This window comes from Sus scrofa, chromosome 1 (assembly GCF_054392235.1).
Source record: "Sus scrofa isolate SSC_HxYL_T2T_F1_AM1 chromosome 1, Sscrofa_HxYL_maternal_Yorkshire_Landrace_v2.0, whole genome shotgun sequence".
Classification (NCBI taxonomy): Eukaryota; Metazoa; Chordata; class Mammalia; order Artiodactyla; family Suidae; genus Sus; species Sus scrofa.
Window position 1 is genome coordinate 255,915,343 of NC_139383.1, and position 19,193 is coordinate 255,934,535.

Sequence of the window (19,193 nt, forward strand, 5' to 3'; positions counted from 1 at the left end):
AAACAAAAACTTCTCTGAGGTAAAGGCAGACTGTTTTAACCTTTTATCCTGACTTGGCAGAAGCTCCACTTTCACACTTAACAGTGGCCACCAGGTGGTCTATCAGTGTGGATGGGCAAAGTCAGTACTTCTGCAGCATAGGATAACCTGCTATAAACATAAGGCAATATTTTACATCTTTCATCTTGGCAGGTTGTTTTTACAACTTTGTAAGCTATAAGATATGGACCTCTGCAGATAAATGCTGCTCGAGGCTGAACAGCTTCACTCATTCATCAGACTTTTGATGCTACCAAACTAAGTTTGAAAATTCAGAGGAGTATTATCAATTCAATAGCAACCACGGATGAGTGGCTAGGGATTAGGGAACATTCGTTTTAGCCTGCTGTTATCTTTCCCTTGTCAGACAGAACTCTGTAATGCTTGGCTGCATTTAAGTGCTACATGTAATGGTAAAACCTGGTGGTGATGACTACTTTAAGAGGACATAAATAATATCCAACATTAGGATAGCACAATATGATTTTAAAAGCACTTCCACATTCATTCTCCAGTTTTACCCTAACGTCAGTTTTATCAGATAGATAATAACCTTGTTTTTCTTTTCTTTTCTTAAATGCAGAAGCTAAGACTCCAGATTACAAGTAACTTGACAGAGTAATGTCTAAAAATAGAAAGCGAGGTTCAACACACTCTCCAGTTTGGATTAAAATTAAGGCTCTGAATTAAGGTTCTGAATATTTGTGCAGTATTGAACAAGAGAGTGAATGCTTCAGTTAAGTATTTTTCTTGCCTTTAAATTGGGTAACTTTCTACAGGGTAATTGTTACTATTCCATGAGATATTTAACATGCCCTCACAATGTATAATATGTGAAGTATACTCATCCCTTGAGTTTCTTCCCTGTATATTAAACCACAATTTAATTATACAATTTCAATGTAATTGTTTTTCACAGTCACATTTAAGTTTCTGCATAGAGTTAGCATCCAGTATAATTTACTTGGCCAACTTAAAATCATGTGATAATGTTAGAAGTAGAGGGGTGGAAATTTTTTTCTTCTGTCCTCCTGGGCTCTTTGGCTGGTCTCATAATGAAATTGGCATAAGACGGATTAATAGGAGAAAGACAAAAGTTTAATAACATGCATACCTCCAGCATCCCTGGGAAATATCCAGGAAAACTGAGCAACTCCCTAAAATGACTAAAGCCGTCACCTTAAATACCATCTTCAGCTAAAGATAGATGTTGGGGATGGGGACTCAGTTATGGAGAGTTACCAGAAAAAAGCACAGTGAATAAGGGCATGGCTGTTATATAGATTTAAGTTGTTGCCTAAGTGTGATAAAAGGGTACTTCTACTCGGTTTTCAGAGATTTGCTTATGTCTGCTGCTTCTTAAAAATAATCAGCTTAAAATAATTAATATACCAAATAAACATTTTGGAGTCATATATTTCACTCTTATTTCAGCCTACTTTGGAAATTTTAAAGAAGTTTCACAATCCAGAAGCTACATTAATTGCCTATATCTCATTGAACTTACTTTTGAGAAAAGGTCAGTTCAGTTAAACAATTGTATCTCATTTCAGGAGGCAGGTGATGCCAGTGAGCTCTCAAAGTTAGGCCAATATAGTATAAACCAGATATTTAATAAGTGGTACTTCTATGGAAATAAAAAAGCAAAACAAAGCAAAAGTTAATGATTGGAGCAAATTATAAACCCAGAGTCTGAGTCCTGAGAATGACAAATTGAGGAGATTTTTAGGTGTCAGGCTTGAAGCATCTTCAGATGGAGAGAGGACAGGCAGTAGCAATCTGACAGATTTTCCTGGTTTTCCATTTGAATATCTCAGATGATGTCATCAGGCATATTGGCAATTTCTGAGTAGCCCACACAGCAACAAGAATGAAGATTGTCTAAAACACAAGCTGTTGTGATTATTTCTCTGAGGTTTTTATCAAGTTGGGTAGCTCCAGTTTACAGAGCTTTAGGGGATAAAAAAGGCAATTTTTGTTCTTAGTGATTCCAAGTCAAAAGAATAAGACAAAATTGAAAACATTAGTTTAGAGCATCATAACCAGATATTGGAGGAATTGAGAAGACTTTAGGGTCCAGTCCAGTTTACAAGTAAATAATAAATTCTCAAAGATAATGAACAGCACTAAAATATTATCCACAAATGTATATTATAATCTCTGCTGAAACAATTTCTCTTTCCAATGTAATCCTTATTTCTGCTAAAGATAGACAAATTAAGACTAATTTGTTTGAAACGTAAGTCTAGAGTCAATAAACTTGGTCTAATAATTTAAAATTGTTCTGATAATCTTTGTTTACGAAGATGTATTAGGCTTCAATCCCCTTTACGGAGTTTAAAACCAAAGCCTCTGGCCAAGACGACAATTACTAGACCCTTATCATGGCCCCACCTGTCTCACTGTAATGCCTCTTCCCCCACCTTGAGCGACCAGGCCTAACAGACACAACATCAAGGAACTCTCCAGGGAACTTCCCTATAACCTGTCCCCCATGCAAATAAGGTATCCCACTCAAGACCAATCAGAAGATCAAATATGCCCCCTATAGAGACCAATCAACACTCAGCCCTTATGCAAACACAGTGCATGGGGCAGGAAGAATCAGTGGGCAGGGGTAGGAAATATCAAATGCTCACTCAGGTCCTCAGCATGGGGATATAAGAAAAAGCCAATTGTAAAGCAGGGCTAGTCCCTACTCCTGGCACAGCCTGCTCTCTCTGAGAGTGTACTTTCACTTCAATAAACTTTCTGTAACATGCCCCTCTTTTCAGTTCTTTGCTGCGGTGGAGCAGGGACCAAGGAAACAAAACAACGCAGTCCTAACAGATGTAACTTAGCAAATTGCTCTAAGTCAGAGATATTTTTAAAACAGAGAAAAAGTTATCTTTAAGTTTGCCAAAATAAAACATTTTTTAAATGGCATCATTATAAAAAAGTCATTGATATTATAATAATACCCCTCATTTTATTCAGCCCCATGTTATTAATTCTTGTTCTGACTTAAGCCAGTTTTTTCATTAATTCTAGAGATTCCTACCCAGTTAAGTTTTATGATCTTAAAGCTATTAGAAATATATACTTGCCAGAATTCTCTCCATGAATTTTCTCAAAGATGAGGTACCTTTGAAAAAGCCTCAGAATAAAACAACAAATGTAAATGAAAAAGACTTTAAAACGGCCAGGGTTAAAGGCCTGATGAGAGTTTACTTGCAGTTGACAAGAAAATTGGTATTTCTTTGATATGCAACATTTTAAGAAAATAACTAGAATTATAACTGTAGCATACCCAGACATATCAGATTTCTAGGAATTTCAGACAATTTCTGGTACTTTATAACATATACCTATACAGATACAACATAAAGAAGGCTTAGTATTACCTCTCACTTGACAAGGCGGGTATCCCATGTATTTTAACATATCAAAAAAGCCTAATTTTGTAAGGTCATCCTTTTTATAAGTGAAGAAAATGAATCTCTTGAAATGTTTCAGGGTCTTTCTAGAAAATTTCAAAGTTTTTGAAGTTAAAAATGACTCTAGAATTTGATTTTGGGATGTTTGTCAAAAATATAAAAAGATTTGGACACTTGACTAAATAGGATCACATCATTATGAAATGATACTTAAATAGATATATTTAACCAAAGGGGCAATAAAAGATTTCAAAGGCAAATACAGAAGGTTACGAGTTGTTGGAAAAACTTAGCTCCTTTAACACTGAGAAGACTCAGTTTTCTTAAATAATCAAAGACCTGATTAAGACAACATGAAGCATAGAAAATTATTTTGATAAAAACATAAAATCTTTCCTTTCTAGTCAGATTACTTAAAACTTTTTACAGTCTCTTATCAGGAGCAGATCAATAGTACAAGAAAAACTTTATGGGAAATGAAAGAAAATTAAGTTTTAGTTTTATATGAGTAAAACTGATAGTAAAGCTTATTTTTTTAAACATTTTTATATTATGAATTCAGTTTTAGTCAGGTTGATTAACCAAGGTAAAATTCTCTTTCTCTCTCATGTGTCCATCTTGAAACAACTAGGACAAATTTTTTTTTTCTCATTAACAAAACCACATCTCCATACAGCATACCTTTTCTTAGCCAAAAGCGTATCTTACTTTCCTTACATATGGAGTTGTTTCTCTTATTATTTCTTATAGCTTTAATTATAATATTAATTAGAATTCTTAACCCTTAAAAACCTTAATTTCCCGTGAAAACAAGCAATTGGGAACTATCTATTACCACAGCATTCTTCAGATTGGCAAATTCATAAACACATTTTACAATTTCTGGAAGCATGTGTCATTTTTAATAGTACAGTTTTTCATTTGCTCCCAACAGTTATGTTCAGACTATTCACAAAAGCTCATTAGACATTAGGCAAAGTCAGACACCATCTCAAGTTGATTTTCTTTAGCTTGTAACAGAGATAAAGTGAAAGTCTTTTTTGACAAACGCAGGTAGAATAAAATGCGTTTGTATACATTATATGTAGTGCTAATAACTCTGACGTCATGCCTCTTTTAATTAAACTAACAGACTTAAACTAAGCTTGAACATTAAATAACAACCTTAATCATGTGAATCTGGAAAGCATTTGAGTTTATACTATATTTATGAGAATTTTCATATGCATAATCCTTACAAGTACTTACCTTCAACACTATTAAGAAGAACTCTTTGTAAATTAACTTTGACAATACCATCTGGAGGTAGAAAAACATTACACATCTACAACATACATATACGAATACATATAAACAAAGACTTTATAAGTACCAATACTTGTGGAGAAGTTGTTTTTAATCATTGCCCAATTTCCAAACATATCTTCCTTTTTTTTTTTTCCTTTTGATAAGAAATAGTTCCCTAAAGTTTGCATTTCAAAGAATGCCTCCAGAGAAAATGAGGGAGGGGAGTAGAAAACTGCATAGAGAAAGTATCCAAGTTTTCTCCAAGTGGATTTTATCAGGTTTATGTGCTTATTATCAGAGGTATAGAGTAATTACTGTTTTTTTTTTTTCTTTCTGTTAAGTGCTAGAAAATTCTGTTTCTAATATCCCAACACCTACAAGCATTTTGAGGTGAAATAGAGGAGGTTTGGGTCTTGATAAGGCTTTGAATTGTTTCTAGAGTGACACCAATGGTCCCATAAAGACTAGATTTATAAAACAAGGACAGCTGTTTTAAATTCCTCAAAAAATTGGGTTGCAGTCTGCCTATCAAGCTAGGCAGACTCACTCATCCAATTAAACTATCTTCTGTGTGCTTCCTTATATCAGGGAGAAGATATTCAACTATGATGGAAACCAAAAGATTTATGCCTTTGTAAAGTGTGTGTAAAGCATCCTAGCACGGGCCTTTGGATGCTTTCCTTTCTGAGTGCATAATCCAACTTGAGAACAATTCACTTTAAAAGGGAAAGCCTCTAATATTGCTACTATTTAGCTTTGAATATTAAGCTTTTATATCAGCTGCTATGTTCAATTAAAATTGCTTGTAGGTGAGATTTATATGCTTTCTGTTTTACAATTCAGTTGACCATTGAATAATGTGGGAGTTAGGGGCACAATCCCCTGTGCAGTCAAAAATCCATGTATAATTTATAGTTGCCCCTTCATACCTGTGGTTCCTCTATATCTATGGTAATGTAGTATTTACTATTGAAAAAAATGTACGTATAAGTGAATTCCTGCATTTCAAACCTGTGTTTTTCTGAGGTCAGTTGTGTACTTGGTGGAGGAAATATTCCTGGCAAGACATAGTAGGAATTCCCATAAAACGTTCAAGTAAAGTTGACAGAACTTCTTCCCCTAATATCTAATTAAACATTCCAACTTTCATAATCCTATCAACACTTACTTTTACATTCTCCAGGTCTAATTATAGCCTGAGTCACAGTTTCAACAATGGGTTTTGGTACTTGTTAATGGGCTTCTCATGTATCAAAGAGTTCTGGAAATGTCTCCTGTCTATCCCTTGACCAATTTCCCATTAACTGAAAAAAAAATTCACAACATGAGTTGTGAGTTAAGTTTTATTGGGGCAAAATGAGGACTAAGCTCAGGAGACAGCATTTCAGATAGCTCTGAGAAACTGCTCTAAAAAGGTGGCAGGGGGGAGTTCCCTGGTGGCTCAGCAGGTTGAGAATCCGACAACAGTTTTGCCGTGCAGGTTACTGCTGTGTCTGGGGTTTGATCCCTGATCTGGGAACTTCCATATGCCAAGGCCATGACTGAAAAAAAGAGGTGAGAGGAAGGTCAGTATATATGTGATTTTGGTGAAAGGTGGGTACATGCAATCAAGCACACATTTTTTTTCAAAAGATTGCTGCCAGTGTCCTGAAGGTGATTGCCAGCCACTAGGAGCAGATGTTAACATGATTTTAATGCTTTTCTAGATATGATAAGATGCAAGAATTGGGCTTATAAAATCTTCCCCTGGAGTTATCAAACTATGTTAGAACTGTCTGTTCTGCCAATTTTTCCCAGAACACCAAGTGCCAAGTTCCTGATCTCCACTCTGAACTCCTTTCAGGGTGTGTTGAAGATCAGCAGTCTCAGTTGCTTGTGACAGACCTTGTAGAGGCAGATGGCAAGTGCCAATTTTTAGTTAGCATACCCATTCTTTTTTTCTTTGTTCTTTTTTCTTTTTCTTTTTTTTTTTTAGGGCTGCATCTGCAGCATATGGAGGTTCTCACGCTATGAGTTGAATGGCAGCTGTAGCCACTGGCCTACACCAGAGCCACAGCAATGCCAGATCCAAGCTGCATCTGTGACCTATACCACAGCTCATGGCAATGCCAGATTCTTAACCCACTGAGTGAGGCCAGGGATTGAGCCTGCATCCTCATGGATGCTAGACAGATTCTTTTCCACTGAGCCACAGCGGGAACTCCAGCGTGCCCTTTTTGTGGAAGAGGCTTTGGATCTCCAGGGAGGGCTCCAGCCAAAGAACCTCTGTCCTTTTATCAATCTTTAACTTGATTAACCTCTGCAACTATTGCCCTAAATGGTTGCTAGTCTGGCTTCTCATAGCAACATTTATTCTTCCAGCTTTTACATTTTTCCAAACAGGGGTAAATAGAGCAGACTTGTTTAGGGTCCTTTAGCGTAGGGGGAACACCAAAGGGCCCTTTTAGCCTACCCAACCTTTGATAATGCTACATTAAAACCCTTGTTTTAACCCAGTCAATGTCTATTTTATTCATCCCATTTTTTTAATAACTATCTAAAGATTTCCTTTACTGAGATGAATCCCATGATTTTTTATTTTTATTTTTTATTTATTTTTTGCTTTTTAAGCCTGCACCTGTGGCACATGGAAGTTCCCAGGCTAGGGGTCAAATCGGAGCTACAGCTGCTGACTTATGCCATAGCCACGGCAATGCAGAATCTGAGCCATGTCTGTGACCTACACCACAGCTCACAGTAACACTGGATCCCCAACCCACTAAACAGAGGTCAGGAATTTAACCTGCATCCTCACAGATACTAGTTGGATTCATTTCCATTGAACCATGACAAGGACTCCCATGATTCTTTTCCATTTCCTCTTTGCCCCACTTTATTCACCTTATTTCATAATAACTCTTTTAAAAATGTCCACCTTTTTGAGAAGAGTCCCTTGATTTTCCCCTTGGCTTAATCACACTCTCTTGTTAAGTAACCTAATGTTTTTATTAGCTTCTGTAAGACCTATGAAGGGAAACTGAAATAGGAAATTTGATAAGGCTTCCTGAACTGTTTTTCAGTTTTGCAACATAAGGTTATAGAGGGTGCCATGTGAAAAGGTATCCTTTCTTCACAGCATTTATAATGAGGTGGGTAGAGAGCTGTGGGTTCTGCATCAGCCTAAATATCCTCTTTTACTCTGCAGCACTCAAAACCAAAGATATGACCCTGAAATTAGTTATTCTTATAATCCACTTCAGTCAATGAATAGTCTAAGAAAGTAAAGTCCCTTCATTGCTACAGGTATTAAGAATGGTGTAGTCAAAATAGTGTGTCTAGTTTCCCATGAAAATGTGAGATGCTTCAGGTTGTAGACCCACTGATCTGTAACACCAAGCAGATACTACTGGGATGGGTTTTTTCCAGCACTAAGCAATGAAGGTTGAGACAACAAAGGAACCTTATGGATAGAGACCCCTTATGACAGACTCCCTTCAGCCAGACAAAGAGAGATGCCAGTCACAAGCCAGATTGTTACCTATGCTTCTGGCTGGTTTATCAGATCCACAGTCTATTGGGCTGCCCACCAGATCCATGCTGGTACATGGATCCTCCAGTTGGCAAAGATTAGAGAGAATATTCTCACTAGTCATAAAGCCAAGCTCCCAGGACATAGAACAAGATGACAGACAAAAGAAAACAATAACCACTTCTTTCTTTCTTTCCCTTTTTTGGCCATCCCACAGCATATGGAATTCCTGGGCTAGGGATCAGATCCGAAACACAGCGGCAACCTAGGCCACAGCTGTAGCAACTCCTTAACCCACTGTGCCAGGCCAGGGATTGAACATGCATCCCAGCACTCCCAAGACGTAGCCGATCCCATTGCACCATGGTGGGAACTAATAATAACCATTTCTGGGAGGAAGAGTACTTATGACAATTTCTTACCAAAGTTGCTATACCTAATGAATGAATTCACTTAAATATTTTGCCCTACTAATCTAAATTTAGAAAAAGGAAAGGACTCTCACCATCATCACTTCCATCAGACACTGCAGTCAGAGATCCATAAGGTTAACATGGTAGGATTCTTACCTTCTGCCAGCTTTTGTCAGAAGTCTCAGGACTTTTCTACTGCAGCAACGTACAAGTGAACAGTATCCAACCAGTTTATAGTCCCTTTGTGGTTGCCAAAACTATAGGGGTGGGAAAACTTTCCTTCTACCCTTTTAGGTTCTTTGGTCTAATAATTAAATTGATATAACATAGATTAACAGAAGAAAAGCAAACAAAATATATATACTTCCTATATACATTGGAAATACCCAGAAAAACTAGTGACTGCCTGAAATGGTTAAAGCTATTACTTTATTTTTTATTTTTTTTAATAAAATTGGATTGTGATGATCATTGAACAACTATAAATGTAATAGATTCATTGAGTAATAAAAAAAGAAAAAAAAAAAAAGAAAGCCATTACTTTAAATACCATCTTTAGCTAAAGAAAATGTTGAAGGTGAAGAGTCAGTGGTGGGAGATTACTAGGAAAGCACAGTAAACAAGAATATGGTTGTTATGCAGATTTAAATTATTGCCTTCTCATTGATAACGGTGTCTAGAGATTTGGTTATCCTCCTCTTCCTGGTACTGATAGGGAGGGAGTAGGCGCAGGTAGTTGTAGAAGTCCCAATAAGGGACCATAAGTAGAGAGGGAAACTGAGAGGACTTGGGGAGTTCACTGCAAGTTATTAGCTGCGCAAGACGACCATCCGAACAAGGCAGGCTTGCTTGACTAGTGGAGGCATGAGATATGCTTCAGGTCATTGGGTGAGGGATGAGGTGAGGCCTGCAATCAGATTCAGACCAAGGGCAGGAGTTTGAGGACCACCCTTCTGCTGATTTGAATACATACCTTACTGGATACTACTCAAAGCAAGAGGAAGAGGCAGTCTTTTCTGACCTCTACTCCCTGTGGATGATAAAACTATAGCCCACCGGATCCTGGGGGCAGAGCCTCCTTGCCTGCCCACTTGCATCTCACAAGCATCCTATCTTAATAAATCTACTTCTTGCCTATCACTTTATCGCTCACTGAATTCCTTCTGCACAGAGGCATGAAGAACCTGAACCTCAGTAAGTCCAGACACTGGATGAGGGATTCTAATTTAGAACTGTGTGTTTTAAGTCGCACTCTGGGTTTTGGCTGGATTCGAATCAGTCCTGGCATGTGGGTTCAAGTCCTAATCTGGGTTCTGGCTGGGTTCTAGTCCCAGAACATGAGTTCAAATCCCAATCTTGGTTTAGGCTGGGTTCAGGCAATTAATGCTATCAGTTTTAGTACAGGGAGGGAGAAATGCAGGTTTCCATGGGAAATGTAAATGTTTCTTACAAAAGGATAACTTCTACTTAGTTTTTCCTGTGTCTTGCTGTTTCTTAAAAATAATCAGCCTAAAATAATCAAATGCCAAAGAGGCATATTTTAGGATGGTATATTTTGCTCCCCTTCAGTAGAAATGTGGATTAAGTGATTAGGTGTCCATATTTTAGTCCTTTCTTTAATTCTAGCTTATTGTTTATCTTGAGGCAGGCTTAACCCTCACCTACAAAATAAAGATGACCTAACTTCTAAAGTTTTTCATCTCTAAAGCTACCAAAGCAATTAAAATGAGGTAAAATAACAGTGATTTTTTTGCTCTTCAAACACTATTGTTAGATTACCAAATTAATATTTTAAAAAATTAGTTATTGATCATGGAAGATAGGACAGTTAGTCACAGTGAAAACAAGATTAGTAAGATATTAAAATGACAGTATAGCTCAAAAGAAACTTCAGACCTCCAGTTTAACAGAATGTCTATCTATCTATACCTGACATAGACTTTGCTATCTTTCCACTAATAAGTGTTTTGTTACCTAGAAAACATAAAAGTTTACACTTGGGAAAATTCTACTCCAGTGTCTGGAAGGCAGTAACTTTACCCTTGAGGCAAGTGGAACTGTGCTGATAAACGTATATTCTGGTTTCACCTAATGGCAACATGTACTGCACTTAAAAATAAAAATTTCCATGGAAATAAAAGGTTGGGGGTCACTTCACTTTGTTTTCTACCCATTTTCTGACTTCTGATTTAGCTACAAAACTATGTTTTAATAAAAGGTGCGGATAGCCATAACTCTGCCTAAAAAGGTGATGATTTTGGAGAGCTGACAAAAATTTCCCTGATCAAATTTCTAAATGCTTTCAGAAATAAAAATATATTCACTGCTCCAGAGCAGAATTAGAAATGGTATTTAGAATCTCTCTTGGAATAGAATTCCAACAAATTATGGCAATAATCGGAGCAGCAAATGTGTGCATGTGTGTCTGTGTCTTATACTTATTAGATCAGAAATAGAAGAAGCATATGGAAAGAGAAGATAATTTCATCTTGGAGTTCCTGTCGTGGCGCAGTGGTAATGAACCTGGCTAGTACCATGAGGATGCAGGTTCGATCCCTGGCCTCACTCAGTGGGTTAAGACCTGGTGTTGCCATGAGCTGTGGTATAGGTCACAGACATGGCTCAGATCTGGCATTGCTGTGGCTGTGGTACAGGCCAGCAGCTATAGCTATGATTTGATCCCTAACCTGGGAACTTCCGTATGCCACACACAAGTGCGGCCCTAAAAAAAAAAAAAAAAGAAAAAAAAAAAAAGAAAAAAAATCATCTCAGAAAAGAGGTTTATTTAAAATTAATAGCTGTTAAAAAATGGAAATTAGGCTGTAAACTGGATTAGAAACATTTCTTATGCCTTAGGTCAGAGAGACAGAGTCAGTCTTCACCCAGGTAGACATTAAAGGGTATCCAAGGGCAGTCTGCAGGCTCTGAGTCTGTATGTCCCTTGCCTCATTCAAAGACAATTAAAGAATACAGAAAAAGAAAGAAAGAGAGAAAATAGGGCTATCAAAAGAAAATAGAGCAGGAATTAGTTAAGTTAAAGGAAGTTTCATCCTACAGGCTCAAAAGAAATACCTCTAAGAAATCATCTACTAAGGAGTCCAGAAAACAATTTCAGGAACTTGTCAATCTCAATGGAATAAGAGAAGGCACTGACTTAATAGAATTAGGAGTAGAATTTTGTTTTTATCAGTACAATAGTTTAAAAAGAAAAATAAATAAAATCTATAATGTATTCATTTTAGTTTTTGAGCTTGTTGTAAGAGAAAAAAAAAAAAAAAACAATTATGCTTTAATTTCCTGGTCTTTATAGTGCTGGAACTGAATTACTTAGGTTCGAATTCCAGCTCTATTCCTTTTTAGCAGTGTGATTCTTTGCCAGTTATTTAATCTGTGTTGCAAGTTACTCCACTATTAAATGGGGATAATAATAATAATACCTTGCATTATCAGTCACCACTGAAAAACAATGATGTGTAAAAAACAACCACAAAATCTCAATGATGTACAATATAATATTTATAGTTGACCTTGAACATCAAGGGTGTCAAGTGTGCCAGCACCCCCCCAACCCACCCCATGTAGTTAAAAATCTGTGTATAACTTTACAATTAGCCCTCCCTCCATATGCATAGTTCTGCGTTCACAAATTCAACTGTGGATCATATAGTGCTGTAGTACATGTTAATTGAAGAAAACATCCTTATGTAAGTGGATAGGTGCAGTTCAAACCCACATTGTTCATGGGTCAATTGTATTTAGTTCACATTCCTGTAGTCAGTTGGGGATATGGCTGATCAGATGAGACCCAGCTAATAACAGCTCATTTAGAATGTCTCTGTTCCACATATTTATCACCCTCCTCCAGGGATCAGCAGACATGGTTATTCCTTCTGTGTAACAGAAGCACAAGAGAGCATGTCCAGTCATGCAAGAACTTTTTAAGCCTTTGGTCACATTACACCTGCTAATTTTCTATTGGTCAAAGCCAGTTACAGGACCAACCTCAAACTTAAGTCAAAAACAAACAAACAAACAAACAAAAAAACCCAGAAATAAATCTCACCAATAGAAGCAGAGTGTGGAGGGTAAATGATTTTCAAAAGTACCTGGGTTGTACAGAAAAATTAGTTTGTATGTTAAAACACCACTTAGTATTTGGCACAGAGAAAGTACTCAATAGTTAACTATTATTATTTTGATTATATTATTTTCTTTTTATGTTCAACTTGGTTGATAGAAAGAAAACATTAATGAATCTAAGATTGAATCTTGGGCCCGCAAGGGTCAGAATAGGACAAATACTTAGTCTACATTTTTTCCAACCGAAGTTTGACAACCAGACTAGATTTTTAAAAAAGGGGGCAAGGGGGAAGACAGTGTAGAAATAAGAACACAGAACACAGCTGCAATTTATTCCTTTCAATAGTTGTTATACACTGAATTTCTACTTCACTTTTTTCTGATTATAACAGCTTCAAACTGTTACCTGCTGTTGCATTGTTTTAGAATCCCACATGCTTTTATATATGATGACTTTGGCATATAAAATCTCTATTTAGTTGGTAAGGCAAGCATCATTATTTGCAATTTATACATGAGTAATTAAGATTCAGACAGCTTTTACCTTGACTAAGTTCTTAGGCTAATTAGCACTGGAGCTGTTATTACAGCCTGGATGTTCTACTTCTTAAACCAGTTCTTCCCATTAACTGCAGAACATTGTGGATCTGGTTTAACTGTTGAATTAAATTCCATCTAAAGGCTTTGCTTATTAACAAAGTAGCCACACAATTTTCATCTGTCTTCCTCTCCAGTCTGTTCTAGACATACAATTGCCAAATGTTTACAAGTATTGACTTTTGAGGCAGACAATGTGGGCCCAAGGTTAAAGCAAAAGTGTTAAATTTTGTGGGTAGTCTAGTTCAAAAAATGAGCTAAAAAATTATGTTTCTCCTGAATTGTTTTCATAGGTAATTAATACAGCATAGTTATTTACTTTTTCAGTTTTATAGTTACTCATTTATAGAAAACCTGGCCTAAGGTTTCTATCGGTCTAATAATTATAGTAAAAATCCACTGTAGTATGGAGTAATTGATCTTCCCTTTGTTCTTTAACTAATGGGAGCTTCATGTAATAGACAAATCCATTAAGTTAATTACATATTGGATCTACTTGCTGCTCAGAATGCACATAAACATGCAATTTGATAATTTAAGTTCTAAATCTCAATAAACAAAATAAATAACTAAATTTATAAAGAGATTAATTTGAAGTACTTTATGAAGGAAGACATTCATGCAATAAAATGCTTGACTTTAAGAAGCTAAACAATAACAGTAAAAATTGTATTTTTCTACACTGCATCTTTGCTTCACATCTTAAGAACACATTTTAATTTTTGCTATCTTTTTCATTACTGGCACTTATGGTTTCCCAATTTTAGAAGCTCCAACTATTCTCTATTTCTGCCTCTCCTTAGACTCCATATTCACAAAGCCCACATTTATTTAGTCAATAAATCCCATCAAGTCTAGAAGAGTCTTGCTAATGTGCTGGGTCTTCATTCCATCCTCACCACTGGTGCTATGTTGAGTCAACATCACTTCTCTCTAGAAAAAAGTGGAGAAGCAAATATTTTTCTATTCTAAACCAACTTCAGTGCTGTTCATCATTTGAATTTTCGTCAAAATTAAATGGGATAAGGGAAAAAAAGTAGAGGGAAGGTACTCCAAAACAATGGCACATTACCTACAGACTTTGACATTGGGAAATGCACAAAGTATGTTGTCTAAATATAAGGTAAATGATTTATTAATACATAATATGCAATAAAAGAAACATTGCCATGCCTATGAAAAAAAATTAGTGGAATGATTTCACTCTCCTCTAATATCTCATTGCTTACAAATTAAAGTCAGACTCCTTAATATGATCTTAAAGCTTCTTCAGAACCAGACCAATTCTCCAGCCCATTTTTCCCCAGAGTTGAATTTATACATGCCTTATTTAGGTTGTTCCTAGAACTCTCTCCCTTCCTATCTAAGGATACTTCCTCATCTTCTAAGTTCCATCTCTAGTGCCATTATTTCTGTGAATGCCTTTTCAAATCCTCAAGGCAAGACTCATTTTGTAAATTTATCTATTTTACAACCTATGCTATGCTGTTGTTGTTGAAGGGTATTTATGTCCAAAACATTGAGTTCTTGTTTCTTATTCATCAGCTTGTGACAGAGAATCCATCACACGGTAGTGTTTGATAGATAAGGAAATAGATAGACAGACAGATGGATGAAGACTGTGGTTGAGAAAAGCATTTCAGCTAACAAAAATGTCATCAAATCACCTCAAAGCTCTCAAACTGGAGCTGATCCCATATTGTTTCATTTTCAGCCCCCATACTTATGGTATAAATATATATATATATAAAATATATAATTATATGATTTAAAATATATATATAATTTATATATAATATATAATTATTATATAATTTTTTATACCATAAGTATGGGGGCTGAAAATGAATATAATATATACAAAAAAATATAATAATTATGTAATTATATATTATATAATAATTATGTACTTATATATAAATTATATAATAATTATATATTATATATGTAATTTTTTTTACCATAAGTATGGGGGCTGAAAATGAAACAAGATGGGATCAGCTCCAATTTGAGAGCTTTGAGGTGATAATAAAAAATATAATAATTAAATAATTAATAAATAATTTAAAGGGATTGATTATATAATAATTTTCAGTACAGTATCTTATATTGAAACTTTTGTGGTTCTCTATGAACCAGAAAAGTATTGTAAATAAAGTATGTGATTTAAAGTTAAAGACCATGGGTTTCTGCCCACTTTGACATTTTCTTACTATGTGACCTTGTAAAAGTTATTTAACTTCTCTGAACCTCAATTCCCCCCTCAGAGAAGAAGAGGATGATAAAGCTGGCTCTATCTCATGGACTTTTATAACAGATTGTCGAAACCCCAGGGCAGGTCTGAATCACTAATAAGGGCTTATAGCTCTCAGCCCCTTGCTAAGATCTCTAATTTCCTTCTGAACCTGCCTGAGCTGATTACATTAAACACGCTTGATATCTAGGCTCTTAAAACAGAAATTGTGTAGTGGGATTTTTAGAATGCAGATACCAAAATAAGAATTATGGCTTATGTGACTGCTAACATCATCCCCTGCCTTAGGTCTGGGAATTCTCACCAGCAAGGCTAGAGTCTTGTTAATGCAAAAATAGGTAAATGAGATAGCTTGAGGAAAGTTTTATTTTTTCCTGCATGGGAGTCTATAACTCTTCATCCAGAGGGAGGAAACAAAGATCAAGGTCAAAACTCAATAGTTCAGTGAGTATCTCTGTGATATCTAGAAACCTAGAAAGAGGTCCACCTTTATAACCACACACCTCTAGCACGCAAAGGGCCTAGCGCAGGAGTTGTGATGCCTTGAAGGGTTATTGCCTTTTTTGCTTCATTTTTTCCTATCATTAGGAGGAGGTTCACAATTGCACAAGTTACAAATCCTCTGACCATATATATCTCTTGAAACTCTTTAAGTCCCTGGCTAGGCTGGCAAAGTTCCCTATTGGGGGGGGGGGCGGAGGAGAAGTGTTCCTTTTTCTCTGTATGTTTCTGAGTCACTGTCTCTTTATCTGTTTCTATTTTTTTCTTTTTGTCCTTCTTATAAACTAATTTCTGATATACAGGCAGTATAATCTTAACACTTTCCCCAGCATATGGCTTTTGATACAGAAAGTTTACAATGACACATTACTATTTCCTTAAAAGTGGGTTCAAATCCTGACTCTGTTCTTTTATATGTAATTGTTATATTACTTGCAGTCAATGCAAGTCACTTTCAAACCACAGGTCTTTATCTGAAAATGGGGGCAATAATAAAGACCTTAATGTAGTGTCTAGCACAAAATAAACACTATAGTAATATTATTATCAATAACACTGATAGTGTCTTCATGCAGTGATATGCTGGATCCAGTTCAATATCAGCTTAGGAGAACCAATCATTAAATATTAGGAAACTTTACTAACCAGTTGTTAAACTGTTGGGAGCTGAAATTAGCTATAGTGTGAGTAGTATAGGCCAGGAAATAAGCAATGCTACAAATAAAGTTTTGTTATGTTTTGGGCTTTTTTCCAAGAGATAGTTACCAGCCTATATACTTACATATAATATCTTGTATAAGTCTGAAAAAAATAATGTAATAATGTTCAACATTATCAATATATGACACTGTGCATAAACCTCAAACTATATCTGAAAGTAAGCACTTAATATAGATTTCTTCCATTATAGTTGTAGTGATGATGAAAAAGCAAAATTGTGTGAACTCTGAAGTTATAAGAACATTTCTAATTTTGATATTAGTAACAATTCAAAAAGGCACATATTATGTAATCTAAAAGAAACCACTGATTACATTTTCATCTTTCATTAGTGTTCCAAAGAAATATTGTGCTGTGACATTACTAAATTTAGATTGATTGATGTGCCCCCATGTTTTGTTCGGATAGGAAGAGATTGAGCAGCTAACAAAGAGGCAAAACCACAGGCCTTTCCACTAAGGAACCTGTTTTATGCTACTTCATTCTACTTTTCCAAGGTTAGGACTGTAACAAAAGTTTTCCCAAATAATTAGTTCATCAGTTGAGACTTTTCATCTCTCTCATTCTCTTTACATGAATCCTGTACTTCAGCCTTGCCATCCTTCTCAGTTACTCAAACTCAGAATGATATTGATATCCTTGAATAATTTGCATATGGTGATCTCTATCTGTAATGTGCTTCTTCTTGTCCCATCCAGGAAAATTTGTCTCACTCCTTCCTTTTCAAAACTCCTATAATACCCTGAACCCATCACTATTAAATGCATCATTATATGAATTTCAGTTACTTGCACTGCCATTTTGGGGAGATTTTTTTTAACATTGTAAATGTTTTGGAATGAATAAATATTTGAGTACTCATATTCTCTTTGAAATTCTGCTGTAACCTTTCTTTTCTATGCAGTATTATATAAAGATTCTAAAGGTAATTGTCTTCTTGACCAAGAATGTTGAAATGGAATGGATCATACTTTCTCAAAACTATTTTACTGACCTGGAAGGTTACTGTCTTAAAAGACACAAAATAAAACCACTTGTGAAATTATCTTAGGTTTTACCCAGTTATGAAACATGCCAGTCAGTAAAGGCATAATTCCCACTTGCTAAATTCTAAAGCACAGTAGATATATCAGGAACCTTGTCACAGTACCTGAAAATGGTGGGAATATCAAGATAGGTTTAATTTTTTTTTCTTGGTCTTTTTGTCATTTAGGGCTGCATCCAAGGTATATGGAGACAGGCTAGGGGTCCAATTGGAACTGTAGCCACCAGCCTATGCCAGAGCCACAGCAATGCCGGATCCAAGCCGTGTCTGCGATCTACACCACAGCTCACAGCAACACTGGATCCTTAACCCACTGAGCGAGGCCAGGGATCGAAGCCGCATCCTCATGGATCCTAGTCAGTTCACTAACTGCTGAGCCATTACGGGAACTCCAAGGATTGGTTTAATCTTTACTATTTAGCTGATGGAGGATGGTGCAAATAAAGTCAATATCTGCAGTTGGTTTCCTTTATGATCCAGTTAATTTTGCTTGAGCAGTTTGACAGAGAACATAAGATCTCAAGCCTTCTGATTTATATTCACTAAATAATTATGATATAGAAGGGAAAAAAATCAAACCTCTCATTTATACTTACCCATTTTCTTTATTGATTACAGTGGTATCTCCCATATAGACTTTAGCCTTGCTAGTAGTTAACATTGTTTTAATCAAAATCACTAAACAGGAATTCCTGCTGTGGCACAACGAGATCAACAGTGTCTCTGCAGTGGCAGGGATGCAGATTTGATCCCTGGCCCAGCTCAGTGGGTTAAGGATCCAGCATTGCCACAGCTGTGGCATAGTTTGCAACTTTGGCTTGGATTCTCTCCCTGGCCCAGGAACTCTATGTGCCACAGGTGCGACCATAAAAAACAAACAAACAAACATTCATCAACAGTCACTCACTAGCAGGAAATACACACTTGCATTACAGCCGTATTGCTGAGCCCTTTGACTGTTCTTTGAGTACCTCTTTTAGGGTTGGTATCCTGAGTTCGTTTAGAACTGTCCGTACAATGCACATTCCCTTAAATCCTGAAAGAATGGTCTTTTCCTGACAGTGGTCTCTGGCTAACTATATTCCCCTTCTCTTTGTTGGACAGCTGCACTATTGTTATTCATGCCTAAGTCCTCTAGAGTCTTCTCTGAAGCACCTTTTTGGGTGATTAGTTCTCACAGTTACCACATCATGCTCCTCTGAACTAATGAACTCTCTGTCTTTCTCTGTCTCTGTCTCCATCTCTCTCTCTAACACACGCGCACGCGCGCACACACACACACACACACAATCCTGATGTAACATTGCATAGTGAAGACTGGCCAGCACTTGGG

At 36.3% G+C, this 19,193-nt stretch overlaps 1 long non-coding RNA gene across 1 annotated transcript in view; it reads left to right on the top strand.

Moving 5' to 3' along the window:
• The window catches only part of LOC146407119 (uncharacterized), a 352,528-nt gene extending 346,973 nt beyond the window's left edge, over window positions 1-5,555 (top strand). Inside the window, exon 6 of the long non-coding RNA XR_014832257.1 lies at window positions 623-5,555. This is a non-coding gene — a long non-coding RNA (uncharacterized LOC146407119). The remainder of the gene's footprint in view (window positions 1-622) is intronic.
• The last annotated feature ends 13,638 nt before the right edge of the window (window positions 5,556-19,193 follow it).